We start from the raw sequence: 21,236 nt of genomic DNA on the forward strand, positions 1-21,236 counted from the left end.
ATATTATAATATTTCGTATCGATAACGACACGTGTTAATTTTCAAACTAACGTACGCGTTATTATTACACAACGTCGCTTTAACACGACGCGTATTGTTCAAAGAAATGTTTCCGGTTATACGTATACATGTGTCATCTTTTTCTTCCGAAGGAAAAATCGACATTTTTTATTCGATGAAAATATACAAGGTGTAGCGATGTGAAAGTAATTTACTATGTACGGGGTGAAGAACTTTGCAAAGCTTGATAAAAGGATTAAAATACATTAGCACGGTATGAATTCCAAACTGATAAGACGATAAATTTTTGTAGTTTTATTAGATATATACGAATGGTGCAAAGCGGATATTGGATATTTTTATATCGTCCCGACCTCGGCGTTGAAATACGTTTCTACTATTGTGAACGCACGCTTGGTAGGTACATAAATCGTACATAATCGTGTTCTATGTAAAGTTTAAGCGATTATTACGTAATCCTGTATAAATCCGAATGAATTTATGATATATTACATGATATATAATACGATAAATACATATTATATATATATATATTCTTCCAAATATTGTAAATTTTCTCGCAACCGAAAGCGAGAGAAGAAACAGGGTTTTTAGAATTTAGGTCGGACTCCCTGTGTTCTGTTGGACGATCGGTCCAATTTCAACGAAATTTATTACGAAAATAAACGTTTGAAGAAATTAAACGATGTAGATATCACATCTCTTCGTTGCGCGTAGTTGTAACCGCATCGCTTCGTTTCCGCTCTTCATCGTTATGTCGTAAAACGTTTCTCTCGATTTGAACCATCATCATCGTTATCGTATGAAATTTTGTTTAGTATTTATTTTCATAATTTCACGTATTCTGTACGTAAACTGAATGTTTATTTTGGATTCGTTCTTTTTATGTTTCCTCCTCACATCTAACTCTTTCCCAATTTCACACTGTTTCGAAACGTGAATGCGATGTGTAAATTCGTGAATAGAATTTATACGCGCAGCAATTACAGATGCATGAAATTTATTAAATCGTACGTCGTCTTCTATTCTCTCTCTGTTTCATTTAATATACTTCCTTGTATTTTCTTTCTCTCTCTCTCTGTCTTCTTATATTAATTTAAACGAATATAATTATTCTTAAGAATGTACAGTCAGACAAATAGTGTAAAAGAGAGGTGTAAAAAGAGAGGTGTAAAGAAATAAAAATCGAACAAGCAACGTAAAGTTTTTGGTGAAAAAAAATATTCACTTAAAGAATAACGTCATCTCTCTGAAAAATTTTAGACATATCTACGAGCGTAATTAATTTGGTCCAATGTTTCAAAATTTCTCTTCTTCTGCCACGAGGTCTTTCGGTTTTACTTTGTTAATTACAATTTTATATCACGATTACGTTTAATCATAGCTTTTTTGATCCGACTGTACGCCTCATAAATCCTCAATTTCTTTATATCTCTACTTTGTCGTTTTTCATTAATTGTCTCTTTGACTTGCGTGGCTTTAACGTTAAGCCAATTACGCATAACCTGCGCACTTGACCATCGGTGTCGAATTTAATTTTTTTCCTTGTGTGTGTGTGTTTTTTGTTTTTTTTTTTCCTTCTCTTTTCACCTCCATCTTTATTTCGCAGTTGCTCGGTTGAAGGTCAACGTTATAACACTTTTTACGCGCTTATCTTCTTTCCTCTTCTTTTTGTTACTGCTATTTTTTATTCTTTTTCTCCAAATCATTTTTTGCCCACGGTCATCTCGTGCGTTCTTTCATTCTTTCGTTCGGTCGGACCAAATAACGATGACGCAGAAGCGCGAGTGAGATGTTACAGCACCAGCAAAGTAGTCTCACTTATTGTTAGCGTTTATCCTTCGTACAAAACTAACGTAAATAAAAGAGAGTCTCCTATAAACCTTGTCTCGTCTCGCGAGAATCTACATCTGCGAAATTTTCACTCACAAGTGGAATGGATATGAATGTCGTCGCGTATGGCTCTCTTCATTTTTATACTCTTTCTTTTGCTTTCCACTTCCATTTTACGTCGCATGTTTTTCGACAACTTTTCACTTCTTTCGTTATTTATTGTGGATAAAATCAAATTAGCTGGGATGTTTTTTTTTCATATAGAATTTGCGAGGAACACGCATTGTATAGCGTAAAGGTTAAAAATGATTAAAGTCTACTAGCGTTGTTCGATAATATGTATTGACTATATTTTTTGTATCTCATTTGCACAATTTCCTCTTATAGTTTGGACCCACACGCATTAATCTGCATAAAACATACGTTACAGGTATACGTATCTAATTTTACCATGTTTTTTGTATTATGCAATAATGTAATGTACATTCTTGTGTATGTTATATATATATATATATATATATATATATAATATGAGATACGACCGACACGCCGCAGCTTCGCTCTCACCTGACTCTAAGATGTTTAAGTTTTGCGAAACATGTGCGTGGTTATAGTTATTTGCTGTTAAAGTATGCTCGGGAAAAATTTGAATTTACTGCTTCGTATATTACCTACTCTGTGTATCATACCAGTAAATATATATTATATGATACGCTGCAGGCACTAACGCATTTGTTTGTTTGATAATCGAAAGAGGGTGAGATAAAAGAAAAAAAAAAAAAACCCCCAAAGAAGACAAGTTGGGTACGTACGTGCGACATTTTTCATCGTATACTCTGCAGAAAGGGGGGGGGGGGGGATTCTTACAAGTATATGCATATTTCTTTTTCATTATATAAGACAGGTATTGTGTTGCCGTGTATTTGCAAAAAATTACCGTTTGTGTATATATCTCATCACGATTTTTTTTTTTTTTTTTGCATTTTTTTCATTATTTTTTTCTCTCTCTCTTCCGCGCAGTTTGTATGCGTGTGAAAAATGAAACAATATGTGCCCGGGGGGGGGGGGGGGGGGGTATGATGTTTTTTCTCTCTATCCACTTACGTCTTATTCTTTTTTACGTTGCACGTATACAAGTAAGAAATGAAATATGAAAAGTAGTATAAGGGACGGCAAAAAATTGTGGTTCATTCTTATATATCTCTCTCTCTCTTTCTTTTCATCTTGGTAAAAATTTATTTTATAATAACATGCTCTGAAAACTATATATATATATACGGTAAAGAGCTCTTTGCGGTTTTTTTCACAGCTAAACAAAGATATGTATTTATACGTAAAAGTACGCTCCTGCCTTAAAAAACAATCTTGGTAATAATAAAGAATAACGAGATGCAAAATTTTTTTTATAAAATACGATATTCGCGCTTGCGGTCGGAGTGTAATAATATGCAATAAAAAAAAATCGTGTGTAAATAAATCGTTGTTTATTTACATGCAGATTTACCCCGTATCCAGCGGTTGTACGTAAAATAATAACAAAAAATAAGACCACTTGAACTTTGCCAGCATTGGAAGAAAAAAAAAAAAAAAGTAATAATAGAAAAATGAATGAATACCTTCCGCAGAAGTAAAATTGTTTGTGTAATTATTCCCTCTGGCTGCGACGGTGAATAATTGGAGAATTTTATGATTTTTCGAACGACAAAGGTTGCAAGGAAGGGAATTGAAATTCGCAAAGGAATGCACGTATCCGCTTACATGTATCCGTACCAATTTATGGTTACGAATGCTTGCTTCTCCCTGCACGTATGACTTCGGCAATAACCCGATATATTTTTAGACTGTAGTTCCACGCTGACCGATATTATGTAACATATACATTCCCCCCCAGCTGCATCGACTTGGGTTAAATAAAAACACCACGTACACGTGTGTGTGTATATATACACGTCACGTTTTGGTGTACGTGAGAATGCATGACAGGCATCTGTATAATATATAAAATTTACTTTTTTAAAAAAAATTTTTTTTTTTTATGTTTCCTCTGCAAATCTATAACCGCACGACATGAGTTTGTACGGAGCAAAGTGCGCGCAGCGTCGTATAAATTTCACTTGTCAGCTACCGCAGGATGGATGAACCCCTGGATCGTGTGCAAGTTTTCAAATCCAGATGTTGGCAATTTTTAGGTATCATCGGACGATACGTGCAATGTATGTCACTTTGTTTTTGGCTTTTTTTTTTTTTTTTTTTTTACTTTTGAGCGGTACAATTTTTTTCATTACGACTCGGAGGCCCGCAAGTTTGGATATTGAACCGTCGCAGTGGCCACGGAAGTTGTTTTTTGTTTATTATTATTATTATTATTATGATTATTTATTTATTTTTTTATTTATTTTTTACGTAAAAAAGTGAAGAATCAATTGAGCGCGATTTTCCATACATATGTACATGACAGAAAGTTTCTTTTAACCTAGACAATTTTTTTAGCGGGTGTCATAGAAGAAAACAGACAAATCATGTTTTTTTCTAAAATATCATAATATATATATATATTATATGTTAGAAAGTATCAAAAAGACAACTATATATATATATATATATGTATATATGTATGTAATATCTGCATAAGTATGCGTGTATATAATTTCTGGGAGAAAAGTTGGTGCGGCAGTATAAATAGCATGAAAATCGTAGAGGGATTGCAAAAACATTCGCGTTACTCAGGCAGTAATGTCAGCATATTCAGCTCGGTATTATATCTCTGTGTATAATCTACGTCTATGACCGTAACAAACAGACACTAACCTAGACTCGACTCACTCACTCACTTATTCACTCGGTGAAATGCGGATGTCGGCGGTTTGGTGAGAACGCGATGCTCTCTATTCCATTTTCTTCCATTATTTTACTCCTTGAAGCTCCTGCAGCTATCGCATCTCCGACGAACCGCTTCAAAAAAATAAAAAAAAAAAAAACCCTTCTTTATCCCAATGTTGTATGTATATATATACATACACACTTTATACTTTTAATCTGTACGTCATTCTATACGCACACGTGCTCAAGGAGATGCGCGTTCGCTCGCATTATACGTATACGATGCATTATGCACATACCTAAAGGATCGTTAAGTAGCGCGTTGTACTCGAGACCTATTTTTGTTTGATCTCATTTTGTCGCGTTTTATTGTTGTTGTTGTTGTCGCTATTATCATTATCATGGAACTCATTTTTATGGTCATTTAGAGTAAAAATGGTGTAACGATCCATTATTCTTTTAATCGTGTGACGATGAATCTGTAAATAATATCTCCTTTCGTAAAGAAAAGGAAATACGTGTAAGCAGTCCTAATTAAATATTGTTTCATTTGTACAACTATGCGGTACAAACGATGGACAGTTTTGTTTTTTTAAACTACTATAGAAATTCATGTTAGTGACACGTTTCGTCAAAGAATTCGAAAATTGGTATAAACTTGTAACAACTGGTTTATCAATTAATTTTTCGCTTCGTGTCATTTATACACGAGACCTCGATTACGATCATAATATATTTCAGCTCAGCTGTAAATTAATCGATAACGCTTTGCACAACCTGTTGCATGTGTGCGTGGGATTATTTTTTGAATCATATGAATATTATACCTTGCGTAACGCCGAAATAATTAGCAGTAAATAGTAAAATTCCGGATAGTATAAAAATTTCTAATTATGGTAAATTCAAAGGGTTGCTACATAGCACCAACAATGACATGTAATTCTAGTATAATATAATACCGAAGTAAGAAATTGGCGCGAAACGTTGCGGACTTTGTTCAATGCATGTAACGTTATACACGCCTTCGGCGTACCTTCGATAGATTTTCACCTCAAAGCTAAATGTACCCGCCAAAGAAGGGGGGGGGATATCAACTTTGAGAGCGAGAGGTAGCCACCTAGATGAATAATTCAATAGCCGCGTGTATCATCTAATCGTGATGCTGCTGCTGCAAAGACATCGTATCTGCAGCATCGCACCGCTTATGCAGTCAGTTTAAGATGGTGCAGACTTTCATGGAAAGTAAATATTTTCCTATTACGTCGCATGGTGAGGTATCGCTGATACACGAGCAGCGAAAGAGGTACGCCAGTTTCATTTTTTTTTTCATTTGTTATTGTCGAAACACGTCGAGAATCTGAGAGAAATTCATTGACGAAATAATTAATCTGTGAAAAATGTCACGTTCGGGGTTGGATTTATTGCTTAACGTTATAGCTGCGGAATTGACATTTCGATGGTGATTTTTTTTTTCTTTTTCTTATATATTTGTCTCGTAAACTAGATAGTTTTAGTTCGGTCAAACTTTGTTTACGTATCTTGGTGAATAAATAGTAAAATAATGTAATGATTTTTCCGACGTTGGTAATATATATATATACAGCAATTAAGTGTCTGGAATTGAAATTTAGTGTTTTCTTTTAAACCAGGCTGAAGTTTGTAAACGTTATTGTGATAATGCGGCTTTAGAAAAAGTCGTTATTTTGGAACTGTGGAGGATTACGTGAAATTAGGGAAATCGTTAATAAAGCATGTAAGTACTCGGAATTTTTACCAATTCAATTTCCTGATTATTTGTTTCAACGTTTCGATACGGTTACGTTACCAACTCCAGCCTGATGTTTTAAAATCGTTGTGTGACATTTTTTTTTTTTGTCTTCTTACAACGGTAGATTTAACTGCAGGATTAGCTTCAATTTCACTTATTAAATCCTTGTTACGTCACGTTTATATTTAAACAAACCGTCGACCTTACTTCCATGAATTCCTCGAGTATTAGTTAGCCTTCTTTCGTACCGTGAAGTTCATCGTTGTTAAATTACAGTGATCGCTTGAGGAACTCGATTGAACGCGGCAGCGATGTTCCAGCTCTTTAATCATCGTCTGGACGTGCGATATCCCATCTCATCCCATCCTATCCTATCCCATCCTATCCTATCCTATCCTATCGTATACCATCGCATCCTCACCGACACCCAGCCCGGCCGAACTCTCGTTTCCGGTTTCGTATAATCATACTTTCTCCAAGTTTTACGGTACGTGATTAACTCGAACGTTACCGTTAGACAATTTCGTGCTTGACCTATCCGTGTCTCACCCTAGCCGCGTCCATCCTCGTCCGTCTGCATCCACGCCGCTCCTTCTTCCTTCTTCCTTCTTCCTTCTTCCTGCGCTCACTCACAATTTTCCGCGGCGTGAGATGAACTGCGAAGCTTGATATACGACGACGGAGTCGAAGGAAAAAGAGTTTAGGATCATCTTTCTTTCACTCGTTACCGTACTCGATCTATCGTTTCGTGTGTTGTCCGGGGATATAATGAATCCACGTATTTGCCATCTCAAAAATTTTGAACCCCACCAGATGTGATCCGTGCGTCGAACTTTTGGAATCTTCGTTCGCTTTGACGAAAATCTCTCTGTCCTCTGAATGGCACAATTCTCCAGATATTAAATTTGAAATTCGATCGATTTGAAAGAGGAGACTCTATAACTTGACTTTGTATGTTGAAATCATCGCGTGTTTGATGGTGTGTGAGGACGTATTCAACGAAAAGGCGAATTTCGAGGTTAAAGCGCGTATAATATTTTTTTTTTTCTGCCGCATTCGCTACAAAAGCACTCAAGACGCATGTCTACACTAAAACTAGTAGAAAAAATAAGCGAAGGTGAAAGGCCTGACGTTTGGTGGATAGAACCAGTCGGCGCCGAAATATATTTTTATTTGTCAGATTTATAAATGAGATAAGGTCGCTTCCGCTATTTTTTGGTTTTTGCGTGAAGGACGCACAATACCTTCGAAACGTAAAGATTTATCGATTTCGAGAAGAATTTTCAAAGTTTTATATTTCATAACCGGCAGTTTTTATTTTGTTTCGCAAACGCTTTAAACAGTTTTGAAACGTAAATATTCGACGATTTCGGGAATAATGTTTATCATTTGTTTATTTTCGCAAAAAATAATACGAACCGTAAGGGTATAAGCTCGTATCCCGGTACACGCGACCTTACACACCGTTATTGAACGTGATTATTTTTCAAAAAATCCGCGACGAAAGAGCGTAATCGACGACACTTGCGACCTTTTACCGTTAATCGATCCATTTTTCAATTTCAACGTTTTCGAACGTATCCTCACGTCTTTCCCGTAAATATAAAGGGGAAAAACATCCGCCTCTTCACCTTTACGCGTGATGAAAGGTCTTATAACGGCGCAAACGTCCTTGTACCATCAGACACGCCGTTTTTAATCTCTTCCAATCTTACAGGTATAGAGGTATGGATTAAAATTCGAAATTTCAAGTTCCGAATGAAGGGTTCGATAAAATTTATACGGAGCTGATAAGCAAAATACTTTGACAATCGTGACGAAAAAAAAAGTACGCATGCGATACGTACCTGCGTCAAGTTTCGAATTTACATACACGTATAACTATACACGAATTATCTTTCCACCGAGTCGCCAATCGAATAGCAGACAAATTATGTATGCACATAATCGGATATCCATACGTGGGTAATATATGTGTATAAAATTTACAATAATTGCGTAGGTGGTGTAAGGTTATCCATACGTCACGACGACGGGTTTCTTTACAAAAACTGCAGATCATTGAAGAAATATCTCGCCGCTGCAGAGAAATCGTCGGGATTAAATTTAACGGCGACGGTGTAAGAGAAAAAAAAAAAAACGAAAAAATGCCGATTTTTTGGTAATTGAGAGAGAAACCGCCGAGCAAAGAAGAGATAAGGCATTCCGGAGGCTGTCAGACGAGGAAGCGCTTAATCGTCTCGTCCTTAAACCTCACAAGTCCCTTCACCATTCGCGAGGGCAAGGACAATTTTTCAAGTCATTTTTATTTATTTATTTTTTTTTTTTATTTTTTTTTTTTCATCTTTGCAACCTTCGCCTGAAAAAGTGTAATTAATTTTTATTTTCGTGACTCTTTTCCCTTTTTTTCGGTAACGATAACATTTTTACCATGTGTATATAAATTTTTGTAAAAAAAGAAAAACGTGAGACTTCGAAAACGATGTCTGACATAATAACGCGAGACTTGCGAGGTCAAAAAAAAATAACCAAAACAAAACAAAAAAAAAAAAACGAGCATGGAGAAAGAAAATGATTGATACCCAGTAATAGAAACAACGAAAGATGATAAAGAATTTGAAAAATGTCTTTTATATGCCTTCGGGAATCGTCTGTATATACACACGCACACACACACACACACACACGTATATATATATATACGAGTATATATATATATATATGTACAGATTATATAATATATCCACCCCAGCGGATGCGATGCAGGGTTGAAATTAGTTCCCATTTCATATCCCATGACTCGTCGTCCTTCTCCCCCGATCCTGCTTCCTACATTTTCTCTTTCTACCCCTCGCTAGATGCTCTCGAGAAACGGGAAATTTCAGGGATCGCGCCGTTCGTTCTCTCGTATCCTCCGAAAACGTTATTTCGCATCCGATTTACATCTGAAAATTATTATTTCCTCCCATTCTTTCTCTCTCTCTCTCTCTCTCTCTCTCTTTCTTTCTTCTCCTCGCCCTTCTCCGTGTCTCGATCAACGACTGTTAGCGTGGCGGAAATAAACAACAAAAAAAAAAAAAATACAAAGAATGGGGATGCCGCGAGGTGCGATTTTTAGATTACAGATATAATACCAGCGAAATCGTTCGCGCGCACGTCGAGTTTCATTGTCGTACTCACGTATTATTATTATCTCGACGTAGCACGCGATTTCCCTTCCTTTATACGTATACGGGTACACGTGTATGTCATATACGTACGTATGCTTCTTTTTTTTTTTTTTTTTCTTTCTTCCTTTTTACCTCCTCTCTCATGCCGTCATTATATGTCAATTTGTGTTATTCGCGTACAACGGGCTAAGTTGTATCCGATTTTTTCACATCACTTGACGAATATTCGCCTGACAAACGTATTTATAACGATCTGCATCAGCGTCGGCCCGTCTATACTTTTATATATATATACACACGATGTATACACCGTGCTTAAAAAGAGTCAAAAACGTGACGCTTGTTATAAACACGTTGGCGTCGACGTCGTCGTTCCGCCCTCCCTCCATTATATGCGCATGCACTAAGAAATCGCCTCTCCGATCTTAAAATATAAATAAAATACTTAACCGTCCGCAACGTTCGGATAATGAGGTTAGGGGCGGACATGGAACAAAAAAAGAAAAAGGAAAAGGAAAAGGAAAAAAAAAATTATGAAAAATAATATTAGGTAGAATGAAGAATAATAAACCACAATTTCTTTCGAGACATTTGTATTTAATACCTATATTAATATATATATAAATATAACGAGTTTACTTAATTGTAAGTGATTCTTTGCTGCCATGCGCGTAATTGCTATTGCGAGGGAATAAGTGGTGAAATAAAATTAAAAAAAAAAATAAAAAGTTGTGATTGTCAGTTATAAAATAACGAGTTCAGTGCCCAAATCAGTTTACAGTTCACTGACAAGATTTCTTCGTTTTTCTTTTCGTTTCTCTTCTCTTCTCTTCTCTTCTCTTCTCTTCTCTTCTCTTTTGTCACGGATACGGAAGATTTTCGTCGTTATATAAGAAACTTTGACACGTTGTTGCGGATAATGATTTTGATAATTATAAGTTTTATGTATCGTCTTCTTTTTCTCCCTCGTGATCATGTAATTTCGCGAAACAATCGTCGAAACTTCAAGTCTGCTTTCCAGATTTTTTAGGATAGAAATAAAACTTGTTTAATTAATTTTTTACACATCATTCAACGGAATATTTAGACACACCTGTTACGTTATTCCTATATAGACATCGCTGATAACGATTAAATGATTAAAAAAGTCTCGTCATTGATTACACTATCTTTGCCGAGAAAGTTTGAAGAAAATTGTCAAGTAATTTCTTTTGTTTTTAGTCAAACTGAAGACAAGAAGAAAATGTAACAAAAAATGTCAATTGTGGTATATCGAAATGATAACGACGATTTATTTTAATCAACCCTTAGAGAACCGGCCGTCCTGGCTCTTTGACAGTCGGCAGGTAACTCGGAAACTCCACTGTACGTTTTGACTATTTATACACATAAATCATGCCTGTAAAAAATATCGAATATCAAGGGAAAAATGTCGACCCTCTAAAGATTAGCCACAGAAAAGTTTTCTTTCGAATTATATAACGGAAACCTTTTACTCAAAATCAATTTCAATTACCGTGTTACGAAATATGTTTAAGAATATGTAATCCTTACGATCGAACGAAAACACGAAACATACTTGTTCAATTTTTGCCACTCTAATAAGAATTTTACTCATTGCACTCTTGAAGGAAATCAGTGTCGAGATTTTCTCTCGTTAATAACGATAATGATAATAATATCAACAGCAACAACAACAATAATAATAATAATAATAATTGTTGTTGTTGTTGTTATTGTTATAAATGATCGAAATAAAAATAAAAATAAAAAGAGGGAGAGGGAGAGGAAATTTGAAAGAGTCGTTTTTCGCACGAGCAGCTTTTGGCGTCGAGGACGACGACGACGACGACGCGACGGGATGTACGAATCCCTCCCTGTTTCCTTGCACTTTTCCAGGGTCGAATTCCCGTTGTTCTCCTCGCACCCCTCTGCGCGTGTGTGCGTGTGTGCGTGCGTTTGTATATCCATGCATGCATACGTAAGGCCATATCTGGTAGGGCATATTACGCACCGTGTATTTTCCCGAGTTACAAAGACTCGACGGCGTCAGCCAAGCCAACGCGTGTCCCCCAGGGTACCCTAAGCTCTTCCCTTCACCCTGCTGACGGCGATAGCATTTAGGCGGTGATCTGTCCGTATGTGCTTACGGGATCAGTTCTATTTTCATCCGCGGCGTGTGCGTAGGTGTAACAAACGGACGCATCCCTTCCTTACCCCGCATGTCTGTACGTGTATGTATGCATATGTGTGTGTGTGTGTGTTGTTATACATATACAACATGTATGCGTACAATGCATAGGTATGCATGACTTTGCGTTATATACACACGCACCTATATTTTGTAGGTAAAGGCATAACACGCGTTCAGGGTTTGTAACTTTTCACCCGAGTGCCTCGGAGGCCACTCTTAAATTCTCCACGTCCCTGTTTGGCTCCTCTACACACGTTCGTCCAATAAGCTTTTGCTGCAGCCACCCCTCGGTCATTTATAATATCCATACGTCACGCCGCCGTGACGACGAGCGCCGTTTGTCGCATTAATTTTTCGGGGATAAACCAGCGGAGCCCTCAATTTGTGTCCTGAAAATCATTCGTGGGAAAGTATAACGGTGTACGTATACTGTGTAGGATGATAAAAGTGTTACTCTGGATGAGGAAAGTTTCGTTTGTCACGGTGTGCTTTCGATGAGGATTTTCACGATTTCATGCATTGTTTTGCTTTTCACCGATAATATGTATCGTTGCACGATAAAATCGCGGATCGTCTTCTGAACGTGGAAATTATGCCGATAGAACCTTTGAGGTCGATATTTGAAATCTTGTTTCTTTTGGCACGTTTCTCGATACTCTTCGTCCTTCGAATATCCAAGCTTACAACGTATTGGCAAAAATTTCGACGATTTCGTTGCGATTAGTGAAAAATAATAATTTGACAAAAGTATATTGCCGTCTTTTCACGAATTATACGAACGTTTGTACGAATAATATACGTATACGCATACGCACAAGTTTTTTTGCTTGCCCTCGAGGAGCGATAAATTGGGCGTTATATTTTTTTGTTCAATTATTTATTTATTTATTTTTTTTTCTATTTTTTTTTTCCTTCTTACCTGCCTCGAGAATAAATGACGATCGATTATTGCTCGAGCTCTTTAAAGGTGAGCGACTCTAACGGTATTCCGATGACGTCACAGTGAATCGTGCTTGAAAGATGATATAATACTCGTAATAACACGTTTTATACAGTATACTATATATACATATATATATGTATGTGTATACAGAGGCACGAAAGTTTTCGTGAGAAATTGCAAACCTTTGCGAATTTTTGTCTATTCGTTTTTATTTTCTTTCATGCATTTCCCTTCGTGCCGCAAAAATTGTTATTTAGCATAGGTATAATATCATGTACTCTGAACGCATCATCGAAGTGACAAGAAATTCTTTTGTTTTTATTATTAGAAAGAAATGGGTAATTAATACGTATAATACCATAGATATTGTGATTACGTAGCCGAGCTGTGAACACAGATGAGAAAGCGTATGACATGTGATAGAAGAATTGAAAGAACGCATAGATGGGGGAGGGATGAGGGAGGGGAGGATACTTATAGCGAACTCGAAACAAATAAGAGAAATAAGTCGGCGGCTCCATTTGTAGAAAGGCGGTAAAAGATCCGCTCCTCCTTTTCCTTTCTTTTCACGTCCATTTTCTCTCTTTTCTCTTTTCTCTTCTGTCTTCTCTCTCTCTCTCTCCCTCTCTCTCTCTCTGTCTTCTTTGTGCCTCGTTTTTTCACCCCCTCTTTTCGCTTCCGTTCATCCATCCATTCGCGGGGGGTATACATCTGCCGGTGAGCACATTCGACTCGATGAAATCAACGACCCGGAAGTGTAATTTAAGATATTGCCTTGTTTTTAGCCTCAGCTCCACGCTATACTGCAATCTTGCCGGTCCGCGAATAGACGGAATAGATAGATAGGTGCGGTGTTGTTGATGTAATACTGCGTGCCTGTATGTATACCTATACATGTACGATATACTTATACAGGCATACAAAAAGAAACAAATTATAGGTTGAGAAGATGAAAGAAAAACCCAATTCGTACACGTCGAGCTGCTGCAGTTAGTCGAATTAAGTTCGAAAGTTTCGGTAAGAGGAAGTTTGTGACAAGGATTTGATGTACATCCCTCTTCTCGTCGAAATTGTATTAGCTGAAACAATCAGAATTGGAGAATCTTTTTTTTTTTCTCGTCTTTCAACTATTTGGTTTGAACGATTATTGGATACGCACCTACCGTACGATAAGTTCTGCATTTGAAACGAATTGAAGAAGAATCTGGTTCAAGATGAGGGAATTATTACCCGTCAAGTTGGATTATTGAAAACGGGGACGATAAATAGCCTGTCTGATGGTATAAGGACTTATACGCCAAAAAGGCGAATTTGGTGGGTAAAACGCGTATAATTTTTTTTTTTTTTTTTAGGCTAACGCTACAAAAGCGCTCTAATCGCATATCTACACTAAATTAGCCGATAAAATAAGCGAAGGTGAAAAGGCCTGACTTTTGGTGGAAATTACCTGTCTGCACCAAAATATATTTTTATTTGTCAGATTTATAAATGAGATAAGGTCGCTTCCGCTATTTTTTGGTTTTTGCGTAAAGGACGCACAATATCTTCGAAACGTAAAGATTTATCGATTTCGAGAAGAATTTTTAAAGTTTTGTATTTCATAACCGGCATTTTTTATTTTATTTCGCAAACGCTTTAAACAGCCCTGAAACGTAAATATTCGACGATTTCGGGAATAATGTTTAGCATTTGTTTATTTTCGCAAAAAATAATACGAACCGTAAGGGTATAAGCTCGTATCCCGGTACACGCGACCTTACACACCGTTATTGAACGTGATTATTTTTCAAAAAATCCGCGACGAAAGAGCGTAATCGACGACACTTGCGACCTTTTACCGTTAATCGATCCATTTTTCAATTTCAACGTTTTCGAACGTATCCTCACGTCTTTCGCGTAAATACAAAGGGGAAAAACATCCGCCTCTTCACCTTTACGCGTGGTGAAAGGTCTTATTACGGCGCCAACGTTCTTGTACCATCAGACACGCTATATTAAAACATCCGATCTGAAAATTTATACCTATATCAATCCTGCGAGATTATTTATGCAGGTAAAAATCGAAGAAGGTGAAATTTGCAGAACCATCGACGGACGACTGCCGCTATCCTATCGTTGCACACACACGCGACATCGTAGTATGTCCGTACATGTAACTATCCTCGCATATAATGTAAACTCACGCCTCTCCTGCTGTCCAACGGTTTTGCCCTACGCTCCGCCGTCTCTTGTCCATCTTGCCTGCAAAGTTGGTCGTTGGCCGCTGGCTGCTGGGCAATCTTGTTAGCAAGTGGTCGCCACACGGATGGGCGTAAAGGTCTGACCGGGAAAGAGGGTCTCTCCTCTCTTCATCCCTTGCATAACCTTCGGGCTTAAATCCATCATGTCGCACGATGCCGGACTTCCGCACCCTCATCTCCCTGCTCGTGTCGTGACGGTGGTCGGGTTGTCGAGGATCGATGTATAGATTTTAAACACCTTTTCGTTGTTATAATCATGTCACGAATTATGAATATGCGAGAAAAAAAGAGGGGAAAATTAATCAACCGTTTCAAATTTTCACTTTCTCTTTCTCTCTTCCTTTCTCCCATTAATCAATTAATCAATCGTTCGATCAATCTCTCGGTCGAAGATTTTTCATCGTTATATCAGGGGTACAAATTGACGTTTTGGTTGTTGAGGCCATTATTTTTTAGCCGGGTAGTGAAAAGATTATAGTGTCGAATACCTTCCTCTTCTCTTCCAGAGGCCATCTTGTATAATGAATCTTGGTTTGGAGGTTCAGTATTGTTAAATCACAAAAGTATCGCTTACAGACATTCCTATTCAAAATGGTTGTCGATTATATTGGCGGAAAAGTAAACAAGAAATTAATTTTCACACCTTTAAATATTACTCTGTTCACAAATATTCAGTTTTATCGTGTTTTCCATGCTTTTCAGCAAGTCAAACATCTAATCCATTTTACCCGTAGATGATGAACAACGATGGAATGTCGAATCAATCAGTATGTAATTACACGGCGCCCACTCGTCAGGGAAAATCTGAAAATCAGGGAAAAATTAAGGAATTTTAAAATTGGTCTGGGAAATAATAAGTTGGAGAATTTTCGTTGTCAGCGCTGGTTAAAAAAGTCACGAAATAATAAATATTTCCGTGCTTAAGATCGGATGTAATTAGGGTGGTCGTTAAAGTGTGTCGAAATCAATTTGACTAATGAAAAGCGTTCCGGAGCCCATCATGCTGCATTTTTTATTTACTTTTTTTCTTTTTTTTTTTTTTACTTTACCGTAACTATTTTTAAACCTATCAATGACGCGTAGTATGATATGTTTTAATTAACTTTTGTACATACTACAGATGGACATTTTATTTGAAACAGACCTCTTTTTGCCGAAATTGTTTTTTTTTTTTTTTTCATCATTTTAGATTTTTCCATTTTTTTCGATCAGCCAAAATGAATTGAACTCACTTCTTGTTTACTCGGCGAATAAGTTTTTCTCTTTTTTTTTTCAATTTCCAATCGATTTCAGCACCCTTTGCAATCAAGCTAAAAATCTGAAATCATTCGCACTGCTTTTTCGTCCTTATCTATAGATTCCAGGGGTGAGAAGTATATATAATATATATAGATATATATATATATATATATATATATATTAGAAATTATCGTTTACCCTGCTCCGTGCCAAGTCACGTTTCTTTATATTTTAACCCGATTTTTGTTTTTTATGTGACTAATCCTGCCCTTCTGACATAATATTAACCATAAGCTATTTTTGAGATTCTACAGACCTAGGCTAAGTTACAGGCAAACCTGAGGCCTCTTGGATTTGCCATTTGTCCTTCTAGAAACTGTCCAGACCGACTCTTGAGTGCCTTCCAAGAGTTCGGCCGGCGATGCGGGACTCGTGGGAACGTGGTGGTCATGAGAAAATAATTCTCAGGCATCCCCTGCAAGTATGGGTTAACCAATTTCCACGCCAAAAAAAAAAAAAAAAAAAGATCTACGAAATCTATGGAAAATGCAAGTCCGATACGGGGGCAACAAATATACAAAGCGATATAAAATAAATTCATACTCATAAAGCCATAAAAATACATCCAAATATCTGTACGATCATCATATTTTACATTCATCGAACTGCCTGTCTAAAGACGGTGTTTGCGGGCAGGAAGGGAGAATTTCTAATCAAAACTAGACGACCCGAACACACCCTTGTATATACAAATTACTTTCCCTCACCATTGAATAGATTGTGACAATATTTTTAAATACCGATCAATTTTTAACTTTATTAATTAGTTACTCCTATTGGCGATATTACTTATCGTTTTAGTCAGGGAATTTTTTTTTTCAACCTTTTTTTTTTACCGGTCACCATGAGCGTGTACAGGTTTACAACTTTTGTGGTATGGAATACTATGCGCGCGATCTATTCAGCAGAATATGCAGACATAACTGCCAAACACCGCCGCAATGCCCGGTTTATACGTTATACGTTATACGTTGTACGTTATACGGTAGTCAGCTAGTTATGAACTTTTTTTTTGCAAATTCAGCATGCCGAATATCACAGTAGCTTCTCTCTGATGTCTATTCAGCATTATTCAAGGCTTGCGTGACTATCCCACCATCATCTTCCACCCCCTCGTCTATCCCTTTTACCCCCGGGTCACTCTCTCTCTCTCTCTCTCACTCTATCTTCTCTTCTCTTCTCTCTCTCACTCTCTCTGCTTCTCGTCATTTACGAAACGTGATTGCCTCCCGCATATTTTATGAGAAACTACAACATCTGGAATCTGGACGCGCTTCTTCTCACTGCAAGAAGAGGGCTGCCACACGGCTGTCGATGCCGCTGCCATGGCCGTACAGAACAAAAATCAAAGACAAATATCACACCTTCTTCTGACTTGATGAAATTTCTCTAGGATTATTTCACATATCGATGGTTTGTAATTGCAGGGTTGAACGAAAGCAAGGAATGTGGTTGAAATTCAACTTGCAATCAAGATGAAGATATGAAACGAAAACTAGCGCGTTCGAAATATTCGCATTAGAGATTTCAACGTCAAAGGTTGTAATGTTCATTCGCGTGAAAGAATTTATAGAATTACAAGGATAAAACTGAACTGCATTTTTATATTTCCAAAAAATTTTACACGTTTGACTGCTTACTCTGGCTGCTATATAGCTTCGGCTTCATTTAAAATAACCCAGAACCAATGCCGCCGTTCAGTCGTTCATTTTTTATAGTTTTTGGGGAAATCTAGAGAGAGAGAGAGAGTGTGCAATAATAAACTATCAGACTCTGTTTCCCTTTCCCTCGCCCTTATTAGTCAGGTTTACGAGCTTCCACAGCCGTTGGGTACTAAGTAAGTTTGAAACGTTAACGCCTCTTAGGTACTCGGTCGATCTTATACCCAAACCAGCCCGACCCTAGCAACGGAGACTCGAAAAGCCGGGAACAAAGACGTCTTGGTCACACAACCTGGGGCCCCAAGTCGTGTTGCTGATACTCCTTGCCTCCTTCCTTGTTTCCCCTCTCGCACCTAATTACCCTGCATACGTAATAATCTCCCATCCAGTCTCTCTTGTCCTTGACATCTGGCAGGCGTCGAGTTGACTGAAGCTGGAGAATACTTTCATCTCACTTATTCGGGATCTCATTGTCAAGGCTGCTAAATTGTTGACAAGCTGTATTTGTCGACACGTTAAATCAAGGCGTCTCACTTTCGGTGGTATTACGATATTAACGTCTGGGAATAACAAGTAGGGTCGTAGGATTCAAAAATAGATCAACGAACAACAACCCTTTTGCCGTTATTTGTTGGCGCCATTTAAACAAATTTTTTTACAGGTATAACAATCAAAACCCCGAGCCTTTTCTACGTTAATTTAAGGCACCTAAATCTAAAGCAATCTGGTCTGTGGCCCCCATCTGGTAGTTTGATGTTTTTCCGTATATATAAAAAAATAGTTTCAAAAAGTAACCCTTCAAGAATTTCGTGAAAAAAAATTTCAAGTGAAAATATTGAACAGTTTACTTTTTACAACGATTTTTGTCGCCGGGGTAAAAACGACCCCGGTGTGTCAAGCGTGTGATTCTACGGAAATATGTCGACCTGCAAGGATTAAAGTTACGAATAGCGATGATTCGATTTTTAAATAATTGCTACGATTTGAAAACGAATCGAATTTGTTTGTCGCGCTGTTGAGTCACCGGTAAAAAAGAGTATCAATTTTTGACTCAGGTTCAATCGCAACGACGAATCATCAGCTATCTCGTAAACCTTGAGCAATGACGTATGATACCTTTTAAAAAATTCAGCGCAACAACGTAAACGTCTCAACTTCGCCATTGCGTAACGGATAAAAATTAGTAATTGCGATACTTGAATTTGAGTTTATACTTTGGAGTATTTGAACACGGAATCCTCTCGACTCCGGGGTCGGGAAACCTTCCGTACCTACCAATAGGAGAACTCGTCCCTCTTACCTCTCCGTTCCCCTGCATCCCTCTGGCTCTGGCCACCCCCGTAATGCACGTCGACATTGCCAGCTGTACTATTGCCAACGCTTCGCAACGCTACGCTATAAATTCTCTTCCCCCTGCCCCTCCCCCTTCTCACCATTTCCGCGCATAGATAGATGTCTATATTTGTACAGGGTCTGGTGCGGAACGAGCGAGGGTGACGACGGGGGAAAAATCCACGTCTACGCGGTGGTGGAGAAGAGAAAAAAAAAGAAAGAAAGAGAGAGAGAGAGAGAGAGAGAAGCCAACGTGGGGATTTACCTGGATTGAAAAAAATCATAAACTTTTCCGCACGTACGTGGATATTGTTATACCTGGTCACATACAGCTAAACATGTATTCTTATTCTTCTCATTCACCTCTCTATATCTACTGAGTTACGTTTCTCTCGGTGCTGCTGTTACTGTTTTATATTTTACAGGGCACGGGTTTGTTAGCCGATCCCTTGAGACTCTTTGGGTTCGTTATTATCACACTCGAGTAAAATGGAGAAAATAAAATAAGTCAAAACTCGACGGATGTTACACAGTCGGGTTATAATACGAGTATCGTTGTGTAATGTAAGTTGCAGGCGTTCTGTCTGTCCTAACTCGCGGATTATATGTCATTCGGGATTTTACAACAAATTTTATTTCAACATTTTTGGGTAATTTGCCGCGGAATAAATACACTCGTTTTGCTTATTTTTTCTTTCAACTTTCGTCGTTTCGATGATATTAAAATTCGTTTGCTGTTTTCTTTGCATCGACAAGCATTGATTTGTACAGCGATGAGAACAGTGTAAATATTATAATTTTGCCAACATTTTGCGTGTGAAAATAAAAAAGTTTTTATCGTAAATTTTATAACGTCGTATCTTGAATCGCACTGTTTACATGTCGTTATCCATGCAAAAGAATACTCTGGGGAAGATTCTTTTTCCGCTTTCTCATTTCTTTATCTTTCCCACATTTTCGCCAACTAGTATGTATTTCTTTTTATTTTTTCTCTCTCTTCTTTTTTTTTTTTTTTTCATTCCACCAGGCCACGGTGCTTGTGCGCACTGCTTATTCCCCGAACACCTTTCCGGACGCGCTTCGTTTCACTCGATCTCATGATTTATGTACAACTACAGCGGAAATTGAACAGTGTGAGAGTAGATACAAAATATACGTGTTTGTACTGCAGCAGTCACTCGAAACTCTTATTAGATGCCGCGTGTAACGTAACTTGAAGAGGTGTTAAATTATTCACCAAATTCGAGGTGATTATTCGCAATTGCGAAGATGCGATTTCTTAATGCAAAAATTTACGAAATGTAATATACATGTGTGTAAGCTTGTCAAACAACGATTATTTTGTATTACAAAGATTTTTCGTCGGCGGTGAATAAATAAATTTAAAAAATTACCTTGTCACAGGATCACAGAAATCATGTGTCAAATAAATCTCTTCTACGCTTGCGTGGGTATAATTCACATTCCATTTCTTTGCCGGAATCGTTTCTCTTCTCTTTCTCCCTCTCTATTTCTCCATGTCCTCATCTTCTTTTTCCCCTCCTCGGAAATAAACGTAAACTCTGATCGTAGATATAATTTTACAGATTGGTATTACAAAATCGGCGATGCTGGTGGTGGTGGTGGTTTTATTTATCCGGTCTGTCTTTCTTCTCTTATTTTATCAGGAATTTTATTACACCTCAGGGTTTTCCCATGTATATAGTAGGTACATACGTATATGTATTACACGTATATAGGTGGCTGTTAGGTAATCGTTAAATTTCAGAGATCGATGTACATATATATTTAGTTTCACGAAGTAGCGATCGGTTATTATTTATACATAAGACAGCAGCTTCGAGGGGACGAACGGACAGTCGATGGTTAACAGACTTATCGATGCGTGTCTTTCGATCTCGATACTTGACACGAATCAACGAGCTTATTACGCAAACAGCAGCAGCTCTGCCACG

At 37.5% G+C, this 21,236-nt stretch overlaps 1 protein-coding gene across 11 annotated transcripts in view; it reads left to right on the plus strand.

Moving 5' to 3' along the window:
• LOC124175206 overlaps positions 1 to 21,236 on the plus strand; it is a 179,675-nt gene that overhangs the window by 74,682 nt on the left and 83,757 nt on the right. The window lies entirely within an intron of this gene.

The sequence above is a fragment of the Neodiprion fabricii genome, chromosome 2, assembly GCF_021155785.1.
Source record: "Neodiprion fabricii isolate iyNeoFabr1 chromosome 2, iyNeoFabr1.1, whole genome shotgun sequence".
Classification (NCBI taxonomy): Eukaryota; Metazoa; Arthropoda; class Insecta; order Hymenoptera; family Diprionidae; genus Neodiprion; species Neodiprion fabricii.